Raw genomic sequence first — 17,427 nt, forward strand, 5'->3', positions numbered from 1 at the left:
GACACAGTCTCAGGCTGCACCAGGCAAAGTTTAGGCTTGAGGTGAGGAGAAAGTTCTTCACAGAGAGTTGTTAGCCTCTGGAATGTGCTGCCCAGGGTGGCGGTGGAGTCACCATCCATGGAGGTGTTCATGAGGGGATTGGATGTGGCACTTAGTGCCATGGTTTAGTAGTCATGAGGTCTTGGGTGACAGGTTGGACTTGATGATCTCTGAGGTATCGTCTAACCTTATTGATTCTATGATGCACAGCTGATGGACAGTGAAAGGCAGATTAAAAGCCATCTCTCACTGGGAGAGCTCTGTGTGTGTGTTACAACAGATGTTAAAAGGCTCACCTAAGGAGGGTGGTACAAATCTCTTGGGGAGTTGACTCATATAGCTGGTCTGCATCCATGCTTCTACCAGGGTCTTTGCTATGATTGTGCATTGACTTTGCTAGATTAAAAGTTATAAGAACATTTACATTCATGTGAAGTGCCTTCTACTCTGCCTGAAGCACACATATACTCTGAGGAAGTTTTACTTCCTTTCTTGATTATTAGGCTGACTTTTTTCTTTAGAAGGTAGCTATAGTTAGTAGATGGTAGAGAGGCAGGTGATTTTTCTGTTTAAAAACACCCAGGGTAGCTATAGCTGTAAGTCTCACTGACCCCAAGGACTTGGAAGAGTCTCTTTCTTCCCGTTTTCTGTATTCTGAATTTTCTGCATAGCTTGATTTATTTCATGTTTAAGTTTTGGGGGTTTATGTATTTTATTTATCTATAGCAGTAGTGGGGGGATCACAGAGTGGGCATGTCTCACTGCTTTTGCATGGAGTGCAGCCATGATTAAAACTGAGATCTAAAGCGTTCTTTGCTGCAGCTAGGCACATCGCTGATTTCCAGTCCATCCGCATGCATGGCCTCAGCTCAGTTTGAGCTGATGTCAGTGAACAGTGTCAATTCTAACAAGAAACTCTTGGGAGGAGGCTGTCACGCATTTGATGATCAATGAAGGAATACCTTTTAATGCTCTCTAGTCAGCACATTGTGTTCCCTAAGCAGCCTTGGGAGCAGTAACTGTCAAGATATTGACTGGATAGTTTCCGCTGGCTACTGTAAGTGCTGTGATATTGTACCATATAATTTCCAGCTTCTGTTTTTCTGTCATCGTTTAGAAAACCTCATATAGTCCAGATTGGGATTTTATGGTCTGTTGCCCCACTGGGCATCTTATTTCTTTTATCTAGAAAGTATATATGGTGTATGGCAATGATCACAGTAAGTGAAAAATTGATAAGGGGCTATTGCTCCCTTGATAATGAATGAGAATCATGCAGACTGCATAGGGCAGAGGAAAAACAAATAGCACATATAGTGTACTACTAAAGTAGAGCTCAAGCTTTATATTACACACTTGGCACTTTGAAATAGTAAGAGAGGAGAAGGAAGTGCCTGGTTTAGTAATTAGCAGTCATTGAGGGGAGACTTTATCCTGGAAGAACTTTGTTCCTAAAGGGTAGAGGAAGAACTGCATTTTCCTAGTGACTACCTAAAATAAATGAACAGGAGACTCTCTGTCTAAAGCTTTAATTATAGAAGCTTTGTATTATAATAAAAAACACAGTTAGCAGAAGGTTTTCTAAAATAATGTTCTTGTATTTGGAAACAAAGTGGTTTTGCAAAGTCTTTAATCTGTAAATAAGTCAACAGTTAAATAACACCTGTGGAACAAGTAGTATTTTACCACATTCTGAATATGGGAGGGAGAAATGAGGGGGATTTGCAGAGCACTGAAAAAAAGATCTAGCCTCCAAACTCTCTTTTATTGCTTACTTAAAAATCTTTCTTCTCCAGGCTTAGGGGAAAAAAAAAAAAAAAGGTACAGTTAATTGTTGTGTCTCTATCATTTCTTTCACTTTTACCTACTTGGTCTTTAAATGTTTGTTGTTGTGTTTTTTGTTTTTTTCCATATTAGTTACTGGTGGTACTTAAGTAGTTATTAACTACATATCTGTTTTGCTTTGAAGGCATTGTTCAAAAATATTAGTCAAGAATTCTTTACAGTGGAAATGATTCAAAATCATGGATCACTAATCCAAAATAAGGTGAAGATATATCTTAAAAGATACTACTACCTTGGTGCAATCAGTGGAAGATTATCCAATGTTCAGGTATTAATGTCCACTGTAAAATCAATTAATTAGCAAGTAATTGGAGAGAAATGCAATCACTGTTCATTAATTACTCATTATTATTAATAACCTCTATGAAGCATACATTAAATAAAAAACCAAGTACAATTGCTGCAGTTTCAACTTTCTTTTTAATTCGCCTATCTTTTGACATTGGTTTCTGTTTTATGTCAAGATGCAGCTGTGATCCTGAAAAGGCTTAAGTATATGCTTAGCTTTATATGCTGGGAATATTCTGAGCCTTCTGTGAAAAGCACTTAAATTTGTAATCTTGTCTGAATACTTGTGTTTATTTGCCACTTCCATGAGCAGATGTCCCCAAGACTTGACACCTTATACCATTACTGGCCTCATGCACAACCCAAATTTTATTTGAGCTCAGGATGCCTAGATACTTAGAGAGAATTCTCCTTAAAATTCCCCTATGATACATTGTTACTGTGATCTACCTTGTAAAGTGAAGTAATAGTTACCAGGAGAGTTTGTTTTGAAGAACTTTTTTCATTAAAAACTTACACATGCTCCGTTGGTTCTGCTCTCTGGCTTCACCTAGATGTCTAGTCTAGCCTCAGTTTTCACATGAGAATCTGTTTGCAAACATTGTGTGCATGAAATCTGCACTATGCTTAAAACACAGTATATGTAAAGAAACAAAACATTGAAGATTGTGGACTAGAAATGAGAACTTCTGAATTCTATTCCTGCCTTGTTTTGAGGCCAACAATTAGTCTGCTTAGACTCCTGGAGCTTTTGCGTATCTTGGCTTTTTTAAATGAAGGGATGAATAAACCCACCATATTTCCACCACTTTTTTTCCCAATTCTGCCTGCACAAATTCATTTTATTAAACTGCTTTGAATGGGCAATATCCGGAGGGTCTGTCCTGTTATTAAAAATAAAAGGTATATGCAGTCTGTTTCAGTGTAGACAACATATTGCAAGTAAGTTTTACTGTAATATGGAAATTCATGAATAGTTGGCTGTAAAGTTTAGATTAGTGGGCTATTTGATTCTGAGGTCTCTACAGCTATTAAAGACAAAAAATGACCCAAAAAATAACAAAAATAAACCTGACCCTGAATGGATAAACCTGAACAAAATCTCTTTGATTGGAACATTTGGGATAACTGCCAGGCTGGACTTCAAGATGTTTATAATAGGTTATGTGTTGATTGAGGAGAGGAGCATGCAGTTTTAGCACCTCTAACCTATGCCAAAGCATGCAAGAAAGTGGGAGCTGCTGTTTGGACAGATCAATTAAATCTTTTAGGACAGGATGCTTTAAAATGCATTTTTGTAAGTTAAGACATAACCTAAACATTGTAATCACAAGAGGCTCTGAAGTTTTATCCACCCAGTGAGTTCTTGGTGCGGAACCAACGTTGAAACCGACTCTCCCAGCACTTCAGCAATTTATTTATTTTTTTTTCAGCCAGGTACCTTTTCAATTGGTTTTGAGCCTTCAAAATTCATTCTTCCAGTCTGCTAATTATAGACTGTAAGGAGATGTGGTGGGTGATGCAGCTTTTCTTTCAGTTTCAGATCAGACATGGTTTAAGTTTGATTTATCCAAATATCTTTTGAATCCTTTTGATATAATAAGTCTTGGAAAAATGTCATGGTTGAATTGTAACCTGACTAGAAGTACGATTTTACTTTTCAGGTTGCCAAACTCCTAAACAAAATTGAAAGTTAAAAAGGACTTCTTATTTGAAGAAATATCAAGGACAATGACAAAGGAAAAACCAACATTATCTACCATGATTTTCCCTAGCCCTTACAGATAAACAGTCCTCATTTTTCAGTAGTTATGTCAACAGTAAAATCTGGAGTAAAAAAATCAGCTGTTAAACTTTGGAAAATGGCTCTAGAGTTAGCAATTAAAGCACATTGGTAAGCTAAAGTGTTTAACCAAAGGATATGATATCACAGTATCACTAAGGTTGGAAGAGACCTCGAGGATCATCGAGTCCAACCTGTCACCACAGACCTCATGACTAGACCATGGCATCAAGTGCCATGTCCAATCCCCTCTTGAGCACCTCCAGGGATGGTGACTCCACCACCTCCCTGGGCAGCCCATTCCAATGACGAATGACTCTCTCGGTGAAGAACTTTCTTCTCACCTCGAGTCTAAACCTCCCCTGGTTTTTAGTATGGAAATAATGCATCGTTTACAAAATGGAAGAAAATGATTTTCTAGAATAGTAGTGATGTTTTTGATCCAGAAGATTTAAAGCACATGGGATGAAAATGTACACTTCAAAAATGATTGCTTGTTTTGCTTTATGCTATCAGTGTCTTTCACTCTTCATAGTCTTGCTTTGGGTTATAGAATCACAGAATGTTAGGGGTTGGAAGGAACCTCTAGAGATCATCTAGTCCAACCCCCTTGCCAGAGCAGGCTCATTAGAAATCTAAAATATTTTTCTGAGAATTGTAATTTTGACTGTGAATTTTATTCCTAAAGACATTTGTCTGGTTTTCCAGTGTCAGACAAATTGTACTGTTGTGGTTTTCCTATTTAAGACTTGATTTTTGTGAAGTACTCTATTGTGCCACTCAGGTCAGCACAGCAAGCACTTAGGCATATAAATACTGCCACTGAGTGCATGTTGACAGAAATATCATGAATGCCAACAGAGAATTACCTATACTTGAAACAATGGAACTAGTTAAAAAATAAAGTCAAATATTATCTCCCCTGATAAAAGCAGCAACTAAATCAGAGTACAGTAATCATAGACCATCTTTGTTGGTAAAATATAGCAAATAGTTTATGTAGAGTGGACTGTACATAAGCAAAGCTGTAAAAAGATAAGCAGAATGAGATTCTGGAAATAAGACTGAAGAATGTGGGAAAAGTAGACTTAATTAAGGATTGCTTTTTAAGATTCTGTAACAAAAATACCAGAGATGCATATAATCAAACAGTAAGCTCAATTCTACTTTATTAGAAAGATAGATTAAAGTCTAAAGCAAGTCCAATGAATTTAATTGAAATAAAATTTACCAGATTCACAGTACCAAGTTACTGGTACTGTAACAAATGAAGTCAATAACTGTTTACTTAAAATAGCTGGCAAAGTAATACAATACAGAAGAATTTGAATTTTTGCATACAAATTCACATATAGGTCTGCTGGTCAGTGTTGAGCCCTGTAAGTGTATCTAGACACAAATTGTCAGATTAAAATTCAGACTGAAGTGCTTCTGTCCTTGGTTGTTGTCATTTGCTTAAATCCTTCTTAGTGAAACTGTGCTCTTTGATTGTTTCAGAAAGAATTTTAGCACCTTATTTTTCAAATAACAGTTATTTTTAAATGTCATTAGTTAGTATTTTGTTTTTATTTACAATGCATGAAAGTGGAACAATGATAGCATGGGGTAAGCCAGAAATAACACCAACTCGTTGCTGTACATCACTTTCTTGTAATGTCAAACTGGTAGATTTTCATTTTGATAATAACATGCTGCTCTGATGATCACAAATGTTCCTAGTAGACACAAGTAAATTATGTTTTTTTTCACATTATTTTTTTTTCCATGGTGTTAGGAATGATGTGTATGCATATGGAAAGGCTGTCTTGAGCTGAAAAATTTGCTTTTCAATTACTGTAGCCATACTGCAAATAGGATATTAGGCAGTCATGTTAAGATATTATCTGTGCATTTCTAACTGAAAAAGGAAGTGATTTCAGGTCTTTGAATCCCAGATCTTTGCATTATTCTTTACTGTTTGCACAGCAGGCACTGTTAGTTTCCTGAGTGATGCAATAGTTCAAGCAGTATCTCCTGAGGCAAAATATTAATGAATTCACCTATTCAATTATTAGGACTTCTATAAATTTATTATTACTTTTTTATTATATAGGTAACAGTAAAATGCTTTGGGCATCCTTGCATAAAACAGCCAAACCAATATTAATTTACTAGCAGAACAACAAACTCCTTTTTCTGTCTGTGTGCTTGTTGAGGGACTTGCTTTGATCCAAGTCTCTGTAAAAAGTTGGTGCTTGCATTATGTTTTTATGAGGGTCACTGATTTTGAACAACTTCAGGCAGATGCCAGAACCTGTTCCCAAATAAAGAGATTCTAAATGAAAATTTCTAATACCATCCTCTTTTAAATTAAGGACCAGACAGCTGTAGTGCTTTTAGAAGTAGAATAATCCAGATGAAAGTTTCAAATAGACATTGTTCAAATTATTTACAATTGAGCAATTCAACCTTCATCTTGAAGTTAATATATCAATGATATTCTGTATTGCCTTTGTTTTATTTTATATATATTTTTTTTTTAAGTTTCTCAAGACACATTTCTGTTTGAATACATTGCCATAACCTGATTTTGAGCAGAAGAGTGATCACAGAAAGGGTGCCATCTGAAATAAATGACTGCAATTCTCTGGCTAGTTGCCGATGTAGAAAGCTTTCCTGGGTTCAGCTGCTGGTTCCAGAGCAGCTGGAGGATCTGGTGTAGCTCCTGTGTGGTAACGTGCATAACAAATGGTAGGAATACATGTGGCATAAAAAGAGAAGATACTCTTTTCAGTATATAAGCTGACTTCTTCCTTCAGGTATACTGGCATCATTTGAGCTTTCTCCTTATTCAACATCAGCCAGCTGTCAGCCTTGTCCTAATCTCCCTCTGACAGTGGCCAGATAATCAACAGCACTGGCTGAATAAGGAGAGACTGAGATGGCTGACTGAGACTAATGTCCACATATGCACAATAAGTGAGAACAAACAAAAGAAAGAGCACTTTAGAAGTCCATGTGCAGCTCCACACATCTGAAATGCTATCATTTTCTGGTTGTTCAGAGACCTTCCAGACATCTTTTCTAAGAAATACACTGAACTGTGCTTTACATTTATATGCTACCTACTTTTAGCAATACTTTAAAATAAAACCCTGGTACAATTTATAACTGCCTTCAGCAAAAGGTTACTTAAGTAAGTACGTTATTACGGGAAATTATATAATTCTAAGAACATACCACATCTTAAAAAGAGAAATGTCTGGCAGTGAATAAAAGAGACATCAAATATCATTGAAAGATGAAGTTCAGAGGTACGAACAGAAACACTATAGGTGACATTTCAGAACAAAGCCTCATAAATAGTTTTCCAGGAAAAAATGGTTATGCAGATTGGTGTGTAATTGTATTTGCAGTAGGTCTTGCTTGCATAGAGAGGGTTGTCTGTGTCCTTTCTAAACTGCGTCTGCAGGACTGCTGGTTGGACCTGAGAATGAAATTCAAGGTGTCTAAGTTGAGACCTGTAAGCTGAGAGATGATAGTGTCTGCCTCCTGTTTTCTTTGAATGAATACACTGTCGCTATTTATTCTTCTGTGAGATTTCTGAACTAGAACTAGCTGTAGAAGTATGATTCTGAAAAACACTGTCTTCATCTCACTGGATTTGACCATAGTCAAGCTCCTGTATGTATTTTTAAAAAAGAATAATGTTTTACTGAAGTGGACAATGGTCAAGTAAAACTTTTCATACTTTACTTTGAGTAAATCAAAACAAATTTTCTAGAAAACTCTGGGAACCCAAATTCTAATTTCAGTGGCTTTAATAGTAGCACAACCGTGCACTCCAGTTAACAACATGACTGATGTTACCAAAGGAAAGACTAAACAATGAAGGTTCTTATTATTCATTTCTTCCCTCTCCCCCGACATATGTGGGACTCATATCTATGTAGTACAGCAAACGTCATCTATTATAGCTAGCCTGTGCATGACAGTATTGAGAAGTATCAAGAATTTGAACATGTATTTCTGAACTCCACATGCTGCAGGTATTCTTATCCTCATATCTTCCAAACAGACTCAACTGATAAGAGCATTCAGCAATTAACTGAATTAACTTTCTGCTCATGGGTTTATTAAGGAGTAGATGATGTGTTTCAATTCACATGTATCTTTATTTCAGATCAGTGTTTAAATGCTGTGCGTGGTGGTTAAAGGAAACCGTACAGACACCAAATGTTTTTCCTGTGGAGGGGAGCGCAGTGGCTAACCCAGGGGAACTGTGGAGTTGGGCACAGAATAGGAAGGGGATAATGGACACAGGCAAGCAATTTCAGTGAAGCTACATTTGTTTTCTTGCTGTCTGGCATAATTCAGGATTCCTGGAGTTTCATTGCCCCCAGCTGGCCATTCCTTTTCCTCTGGCACCCACCTGGTTTCTTCCCTCCCTCAAGTCAAAATGAAGAATCAGTCCTAGGGGCTGTGTCCTTCCTCTGTGACAGCTGTCCCTACTGCAAGGCCCGTGGGACTGCTGGGCTCTCAGGCTCATCTGGGCAGGGATTTAATTCCACGTGTCAAATGTTGTCTGGCTTAATTAATCTACTTTTACCTTTGATTGAATAACCTCTTTTTCTCTTTTGCCTGTCTCATTAAAAGGTTGAATAAAATCTGCACATTACATTTCCTTTTCCCAAGGCATACCTTTTACAGACAGAACTTCTGGGTGCACGCTCTCTTCTGTACTTTTGCTTCCTGTTACCTTGCTCTCATCTTGCATACAGTCATGTATCTCCTTTTACTAGATCATAAGACATGTTTAGGCTCATGTCTTGACTTCCTAATATTTATTATTATTATTGTTACTGTTATTATTTATTATTACATTCCTTTGTGTGTGTTTGTAACATTTTCCCTATGTTACCTGCCATTGCATTGATGTTTGTTCTATTTCATTATGCTAAGAGCTCTCGATGTGTAGTTTTCAATGCCATTTGTTAGCCTGTTAAACTCCCTGTTTTATGAAAGCTTTGCATTTTGCTCTGCTGAACAAACTCTACCGTTACAGCCCTCACAAGTGCTATCTTCTATTTTCTTCTTTAATTCTTTTCTTTCATTCTTGCTTCTCTTCTAGTTAACACTGAGGGCATTTCATTCATTGGCCTTTAATTCCCTACTCCAGTAGTCTCTTCCATGCCTTTGTTTATCCAATATTTTATTTCTAATTTATCCTTTTTAAGCAATTGCAGTGACATTAAATGCTAAGCACTTATTGTATCTTTACCTCAAGATAATTTATCCTGGGGACAAATTTGTGATCTACAGACAGCTGTCCCTCCAAAAAGGCACTTGTGATTTCTCTGGAGACAACAGAATTGTAGATGGTTTGTTGTGGCCCATCTGTAATGATCAGGTGAAATTAAGTTGTTAAGGAAATCATGCAAGATGGGATATGCCTGGGTTTTCATTTCATGCACTGAAAGCCTGTTTGAAACTTATTAGTGTTTCCTCCATCATTAGCTGATGTTATCCTACAATATAAAAGTGATATCAGCGTACATGACAATTCACTGTTTTCTGAGAATTCTAAAATTTTACTTCCCTTCTGTGCTCTGTTGCCCTATAAGGAAGCTATTGCATGAGAGTACCAGGTCTCCTCCACATCTGATCTCTCTTTGAAACACAGACCTAAATTCAGACTGTGTTTTGGTCTAGTCGGATTGTGAATTCACCCTTCATAGACAGATTTATTATTACTCACGTGTAGTGAGCATTGTTATGTGCTGAAGAGACAGTCACTTTCTGAAAAAGTCTTCTCTGTACAGGCCATTATCCTTCTACTTGTGGGTAAAATAGTTATTTTATGTTTTGGCCCCAAAGGCACCATGGAGCAACTGTATTAAAAAATTACTGGAGGCTTAGGAGTTTTTTAGAAATTTAAAACAAGTCAGTCTTTAAAACATCCTAGAGTTCTGAATTGTTGATCTGATTTTAGATCTTGTAATTGATGTACTGATGGAGGCAGTAAAAAGCCAGAAAAGGTGCTTTTTGAATAGATTCATTTATTTCTGAGAAAAGATTGCCACAAGGAAAGATGCACACAGTGATGTAGCATGTCAAAAAGTTCTTTGAGAAATGAGTTGCTCAGTGTCAAAACTCCTTCAGCAAAATGAATTATTGCTTTTAACTTTGGAGTTCTGTTTTTCACCACTAACTTAACTTTCCTGTATTTTTTGATGTCAAATATAAGTCAAATGTAAGCGTGCTGATGCTCAATGTCCTCATTTTGTTTCCCTCTTCTCATTCCCCCATGTTTCTGTCAAAGGAGGAGGAAGCCTTTTGTTTAGGCTACATCTTCTAAGAATGAAGGGTGTTTATAGACTATTCATCTGTTTTTCTTGTCCTTGATACATATGGTGATGTCACTGCATACTTTTGTATGGTTTGGACAATACAAAACCAGCAGTGAAAATGGAGAGAACAAACAGCATTTTTTTATAATTAACTGCAGAACTTAGAGCATAGCTTGAGAGTTACATTAAAAAGAAGAAAACTAAGCTCGCTGCAGTTCTGAACCCAAAGATGAGCCCTCCATAAGCTGCTTTTCATAGTTGGTCTCCAAAGAAGTTCTGCTCCTCATTCTTCATTCTTTCTAGCATCAGATTTAAAACAGTGCTTTCCAAACATCTCAGCTGCTGTTGTTGCTATTTAACAAGGGTTGAAACGTGAATGACTTCAAACTCACAGGTAAAAATGCCCAATTTTTTTGCAAAATGTAATAAAAGGGCTACCAGGAAGACATACCTGGCTAGCTTTGTGACTGCAGTACCTGTAGACAGCCACGGGTAAAAGCATTAAATGGCAGGTACAGTCAGAACAGAGTTATCAACTACGATGAAGCAAACCCAAGTTTTGTATTTAACGTGTGACCGTCATGTTGCGATATATGTAGTTGTACGTGAAATGTCTTACTGCTGGATGAAATTCTAATTTCCAGTGCTTATGACATTAGCTAGGATAGCTAATGAGAAGTTAAAAATAAATTCTGATGGACATAAAGGGTTCCTGCTTTATCTCACACCATTCTAACAGTCTCAGGACCAAGAGTGAACACAAAGTCTAGCTAAAGCTTTTTTCCATTATTTTTTTTCATGTAGACCTGAATAATTGCTTTATCTTGCTTTTATGTCAAGTAAGCATTGTCATTTCTTTCAACCAAAAGCAGCAATTGTTTGTTATTTGTTTTTATTTCAGTAGTTTGCCATTGCTGACACAAAATGAATTTGTGGTTCTTTCCATAGTGTAGATATTTTCCTGGCTCTCTCCTAATATTTTCCTCACATTTTTTTCAATGCACTAAAACTTTGTCTCCTAATTATGTACTTGTTTGAATTCAATTTAATCCTGCTCATTTCAAACTGTTTCTCTGCTCCAAAATACTATTTCAAATTCTACTTCTGCATTCCAAAGTCCTTGGAACAACTTCCAGCTTCATGTTATTGGACAAATTTTTAAATATTCTCTTTAGTCAGGCTTTGAAATCCAGCATGAGATTAATGATTTTACTTGATCCTAGGCCAAATTCTCTTCCTGATATGACAACAATAAATATACTTTGAAAGCACAGTGTGTATTCACCTTACGTTCATTTCATTAGGCTCGTACTCCTTAAAGGTAGACAACGTCACTGAGCAGATAACATGCTGTGGCGTACTTTTCTGTCAGTCCTGACTGAAAACTCAAATGGATGATATGCTGCTTATGAGTACTAGAGTGGTGGGGATGACCTTAATTCTCATAAAAATACTTACATAATTTACCCAAGATATTGTCCTCCTCCTCTCTTCTCCCATGTAGAATGTCATAACATGAAATCAGATTGATTTTATCTAATGTCTCTTAGAACACCATTTATATTTGCTTGTGAATTGATTTTTTTCAAATCACTTTAGAAAGTGCCTTTCTCAGCAGTAAAACCTAGGAAGTAATTCTACAGGTTTTTCCCCTTTTCTGGTTTTGAAAATCAAATGCAAAACTGATGGCTTTCATGAATACTCTATGGGAAATTTTATCAGGTTCATTGATTTAAACACATCTTATTTCTCTACCATTCTTTTCCAAATACAACCTCATCTCCCAGTCCCGCAGTTTAAAATATTTGAGTCATAGTGACTGCTCAAGTTAAACTTTCTGGTCAACAATAAAATAAATAAACCATTGACTATTTGAACCTTCTCTCCATTATCTGCTGGGTTTTATATACTTCTTGTTATCCTGTATATAGACTTTCTTAAGGCTTGTACTTCATACGTATGTTAAGAATAAAGCACGCTTTTTTCCACTGTGAAAATTTGAAGCTGGATTTTGGTGCTAGATCTAGAGGTGTTCTTTGGCCAAGTATCCCTGACTAGTGAACAGAAACTTTGTTTCTGTGGCTCTACAACTGGCACAATAATTGCTGTGTCAATTGATTCCAATCGTATTTCATGAAAGACTTAAAAAATGCAGCCACTGGATTAAGGTCTCATGAATTTGTTTAGGAGACAGTTAGCTCTTATGGAACAGAGTTTCTAAACTGTTAACATTTTAAAGATCATACCCAGTATTATCTTTGCATTGTATTTCCTCAAGTAAAAATGGATTGGCAGCCTCTGTAGGTAAAGGCATAGAAATGCACTATTCACGTTTTAGTCCACGTGAATCTTTTACAAGTATCATTTTCAGAAGTTCTGCTCTGTTGAAGGTGATGCTAAACATGTTTGTAGAATGGGGAATGGAGTTAAATTTTATGGGTTTTTTTCCTGACTAGACTTGTTTTGAAAAAGAAAAAAAAAATCTACTGCCCTTGTTGACATGTGAACTGTGCCATTTAATGTGATTCCACTGAATTTACCAGCTCTGCAAAGAAAATCAGAAATTTTTCAGGATTAGACAAATTAGAAGGATAAAACGCAAGGTGAAAAGGCCATGATTTTTTGTCTAGCTTATAAATGATGCTGCAGATTTTTTTGACCTCATTTACTGAAAGAGTTAAACACTGTTGTACACTGCTGTCTTTAGGCATTTGTTCTGTATCCGTGGACTTATTTTAATGTAAATAGGCACCTCAACAGCTGTGTCCCCTTAAGCACATTTTATTTAGCAGCTGGGTTATACACGTCACTTGGCAGCCATAGATTTTCAATTTTTCCCTGTGCCAAGGGGGCAGCTGGAATAATTTGAGTGCTCGTTAATTTGGGAGAAATATGAGCTGTGTAAGTCAGACAACATGAGTCTTCTGTATGGTGTTGTACAAGGACAAGTGGATCAGGGTAGAAGCAATTTGCTCTGTCCCACGGGGGCCTTCGTTTTTTAATAAGCTGGTTATGAAAATTCTATTTCTTTGCAGTTTAAAGAGTCTAATTAGAGCCTGTAATTTCTCTCATATAACTAGAGTGGATGAAGGTTAACGTTAGGCCTCCAGAGTCTTTTCACATTCATTTACAGACTTAAATCAGGTAATAGTTTGTAGCTAATTAGAGCAGTGTATTAAATATTTAGTTTGACTTAACTGTAAGAGTACATGAATACTGTAGGGCTACAAAAAATGATAAAGTTGAGCTAAATTTAATTTTTAATCAAAGATAAACTTTAAGGCTATATAGTAATTTTAAGACTGGTATACTGTGACAGTCTGAGCAGCAATTGCTTTCAGTTTGTTGAAATGTCAAGATAGAGGAATGTGATATCTATTTAATGTCCTCGCTGTAACACTTTGATGGTTCAGGCTTCACTGTGTATATACATAGTGTCTGAAGGTTTTACTGTTTCTCAGCCTAGCCGACAGTTTTTATGTAAAGTCTCATTTAATTTTCCATCCACTAACTCAGCATTTTCAGAAAGATTTTTTCTTAAAGAAATTGTAGCGCTTCTGCTCACAGGAAGACCAACAATAAACAAACTCTTTTCCATCGGAGCAGTGTCTGCATTTACAGCCTTTGTTTTGGCTGATTTTTAATTTCAGTGAATTAGTAAAGTAATCTTAAAATGCCAGGTGCACTTCCCCCCGCCCCCATTCTTGTAAATAATGCCTTCAGTCTTATTTTATTGTGTTTGTAATTTGCAAAATACTTTGCATTCTGTCAGTAGACCTGCCTAGAGTTTTAAGTGCTGCTAGATTGTATTCTATGCTGCATATACTCTGTGCTTCCCGTTGCTGGTTGAATTCTAGAAATTGAAAGTTTTGCCATTGAATCAACATGAAATTCACTTATACCAACCGAACCAAACAAGTTTGGAAAGTTGAGCTCAGAACCACATTGACTCTTACCCAAAATAGCTGGTTCAAAATGCAGGCTGAGAGTTACATCTTTTTGTAGTAATGCAAAGTTTTCTTGGGTCAAGTCTGGATGAAAATAGACAAGCAGACAATTTCCTGGGTCATGAAATACAGAAGCTCACTCAATGCAGTTATGTAAAGCTTCCATGAAATGGATCATATTTTATTCAACTGAACATTTTCAGTGATGCTTCTCAGTCAGAGCAGCAGTGGCTACAGTTCAAATTTTTCTGGCTTTGTTTTACTGATTTTTTTTTTTTCTTTTTCTCATTGTGCAAGATTTATTCTAAGAAACAATTTTATTTATTAAATATATAGTATCCAGCTAATTGTATTATCCTATACTATATAAAATGGAATGGCATATGTGTATTTGGGTGAATCTACCAAAGATCCCAGAAGGATTTTGCATCTGATATCCTTTTCAGTTGTCCTATGTTTTGTCTACCAAATCATTTTGCTTTTGGTGACAGGATTTACTGCTTAAACAAGAGTTACGTTCTGTAAGATTTTAGGTGGTGATTTTTTTAAGGCATTTTTACAAATAGATTGAACTGATTCTTAATTCTAGTGAGAACTGTGCATGCTAGTTTGACTACCTTGATACTGATTGCTTATATGTTAATGTCATCATAGTTGTACTAGCCAAGCTCAACCGTCCTCTGGGGTGCATCAATAAGTATGTGGCCAGCGCATCGAAGGAGGTTCTCCCACTCCTTGACTCTGCACTCTGAGGCTGCACCTGGAGTATTGTGCCCACCTCTGAGCTCCCCAGTTCAAGAGACACGGGGAACTACTGGAGAGAGTCCAGCAGAAAAGCATGATGATGATTAGGGGACTGAAACATCTCTCTTACAAGGAGAGGCTGAGAGACCTGGGGCTCTTTAGCCTGAAAAAGAGAAGACTGAGGGGGATCTTTCAAATGTGCACAAATGTCCAAAAGGTGGAGGTCATAAGGATGAGGCCAGAGGTAGGACAAGGGGCAATGGGTACAAACTGGAACACAGGAGGTTTCCCTTGAACCTCAGGAGAAAACTCTCTGAGGGTGCCAGCACACTAGAACAGACTGCCCAGAGAGATTGTGGAGTCCTCTTTTCTGAAGACTTTCAAAACCTGTCTGGATGAGTTCCTGTGCAACCCGATCTAGGTGTACCTATGTTAACAGGGGATTTGGACTAGATGATCTCCAGAGGTCCCTTCCAATCCCTACAGTTCTATGATTTTATGAGTCTCAATGGCCCGTCATCTTCTTAAACTCTTCCAGTTTCAGTGAGCTGAATTCTTCTCCCATAAACTGTGTACAGCTCCCTTTGTTTTGCCTGAAGGCTCACTTACATCCTCAGCAATAGGTCCTGAGAGTAACAAAGTCCCTTTTTCATTTATGAATGCAGCTGTGGATCTAAAACTGTAGTAGTATCAGTGGTGAAATACTACAATGTGAAAAGAGAAGAATGCTGATAAAGGGAAGAGGCAAACTAATAACTGAGATAAAATACAGAAAAAAATATACTGTCTATTCAATATTAAAAAAGGACCCCCAAAAATTTGTCTATAACCTCAAAAGAGTTAACCTTTCCTGGCTATAAACTTGTTCAGGCCTCAGATTCTTGGCTTATGATCGGTTCCTTTAATCTCAAGTTTCCTCTCCAGCATTTTTGGGATGCTAGAAACTCCATTACAGATTGGTATAAAATCAGTGCTAAAACTTATAAATATCACCTTATTTTGTTACACTGTTTTCCCAGTTGCCAGTTTTTATAAAATGGTTTATGACTGCAATAATCCCCTCAAAATCAGCTGTTATGGGAGATAATAGCCAGTTGTCAGAGTATTAACCACTCTTGACTTCACTTTGGGCCATTACGTAACAAAAGAATGAACTGGTGGTAAGGTTGCCAGGTGTATTAAATTATATGATGAATTATAGAGATTCTGTAGCGGGGATTAGTGTCTAAAAGAGACTAGTGGAGATTGCCAAACCCATTATCTGATAGGATTGGAGGCTGGACAAAATCCCAGGGGTGAAAGGCCAGTGCGTTATCCATTATGTCATCCTCTAATCTGTGTCTGCACCATGCACAGTGATGTATACTGCAAATGAGTTGCTATTGTTCTATGCTACATCCTGGAACTATGTAATAACAGAAGTGGAGACGTTGGCAGTATTTAGTTACTTTGACTGTAATCTGATTTTGATCATTTCTCAGGGTTTCTTGCAAAATAAAACCTAAATAATTAGTTGATATGCAAGAAAGCTAACTGGTATAGTAGCAAAAATTGTATGAGCCTGCTTTTTCCACAGAGGCTTCAGTTATATTCAAGAAAGATGGTTATGTTATGATTTCTGCTCTATTCCCTCCTCCTCCTCTCCATTCACACGAGTTAATTTGTCTTGGCTTCTATTTTGCATTTAAGCAAGAAACTATTGGTTCTATACTTCATTAAACTCATCAGCATGTTGACAAATGTCAGTAATAGGTGTAGTTCAATTATCCTTTGCTAGTTCATCCAAGCTTGGCTGTTGACGATTAGTAATGACTGTCCTGGTAGCTTGCATATCACGACTCGAAACAAAAATGTCTTTTGCTTTTGCACAGAACTTGTTCCTAGCTCAAACAAACAGTATGATATTTTACTTTGAAACAGTAACATTGTTATGATAGAAAACTGAAGTCAGGTAATTTTTGAAAGCTATAATAATGTGAATTAAAATTTTCCTCTCCCTCTATACCCCATATAATTAAACTCATTGCACCATGGCTGACTTTGACAGCGGAAGGATATAAAAAGTAGAATAATTAAAATTCTATGAAAATCAGTAAAAATAGTTCTAAAATAGCACCTCAATAAAAGTGTGTAGTATATACACAGTGTTTGGTGGTGCTGTGTAAAGATTCTAACTGCAATATTTAAAACACACTCAACCCATTGATCTCAAAGTAATGTATTAGCTCATGCTCAAAGTACATGTTAGTGAAGGTATCAAGATGTTTTTTGGCAATCTTGGAGTTTGTTTTGTTTGGGTTTTTTGTTGCAGTTGGGTTTGGGGTAGGTGGTTTGTTTTAAAGTAATGATAACCTTTTCAAAAGGAGTCTTTGGGATGTCCTTTTCTAGACATCTCAACCCAGATGTTTAATACTCTCAAAATATGTGAAAATTTTCTTAGAACTAACTTTTA

The 17,427-nt window shown here is 36.8% G+C and overlaps 1 protein-coding gene across 4 annotated transcripts in view; it reads left to right on the forward strand.

Annotated features, from left to right (window-relative positions):
• The window catches only part of CACNA2D3 (calcium voltage-gated channel auxiliary subunit alpha2delta 3), a 425,193-nt gene that overhangs the window by 242,651 nt on the left and 165,115 nt on the right, over window positions 1–17,427 (forward strand). The window lies entirely within an intron of this gene.

Source organism: Dryobates pubescens, chromosome 1 (genome assembly GCF_014839835.1).
Source record: "Dryobates pubescens isolate bDryPub1 chromosome 1, bDryPub1.pri, whole genome shotgun sequence".
NCBI lineage: Eukaryota > Metazoa > Chordata > Aves > Piciformes > Picidae > Dryobates > Dryobates pubescens.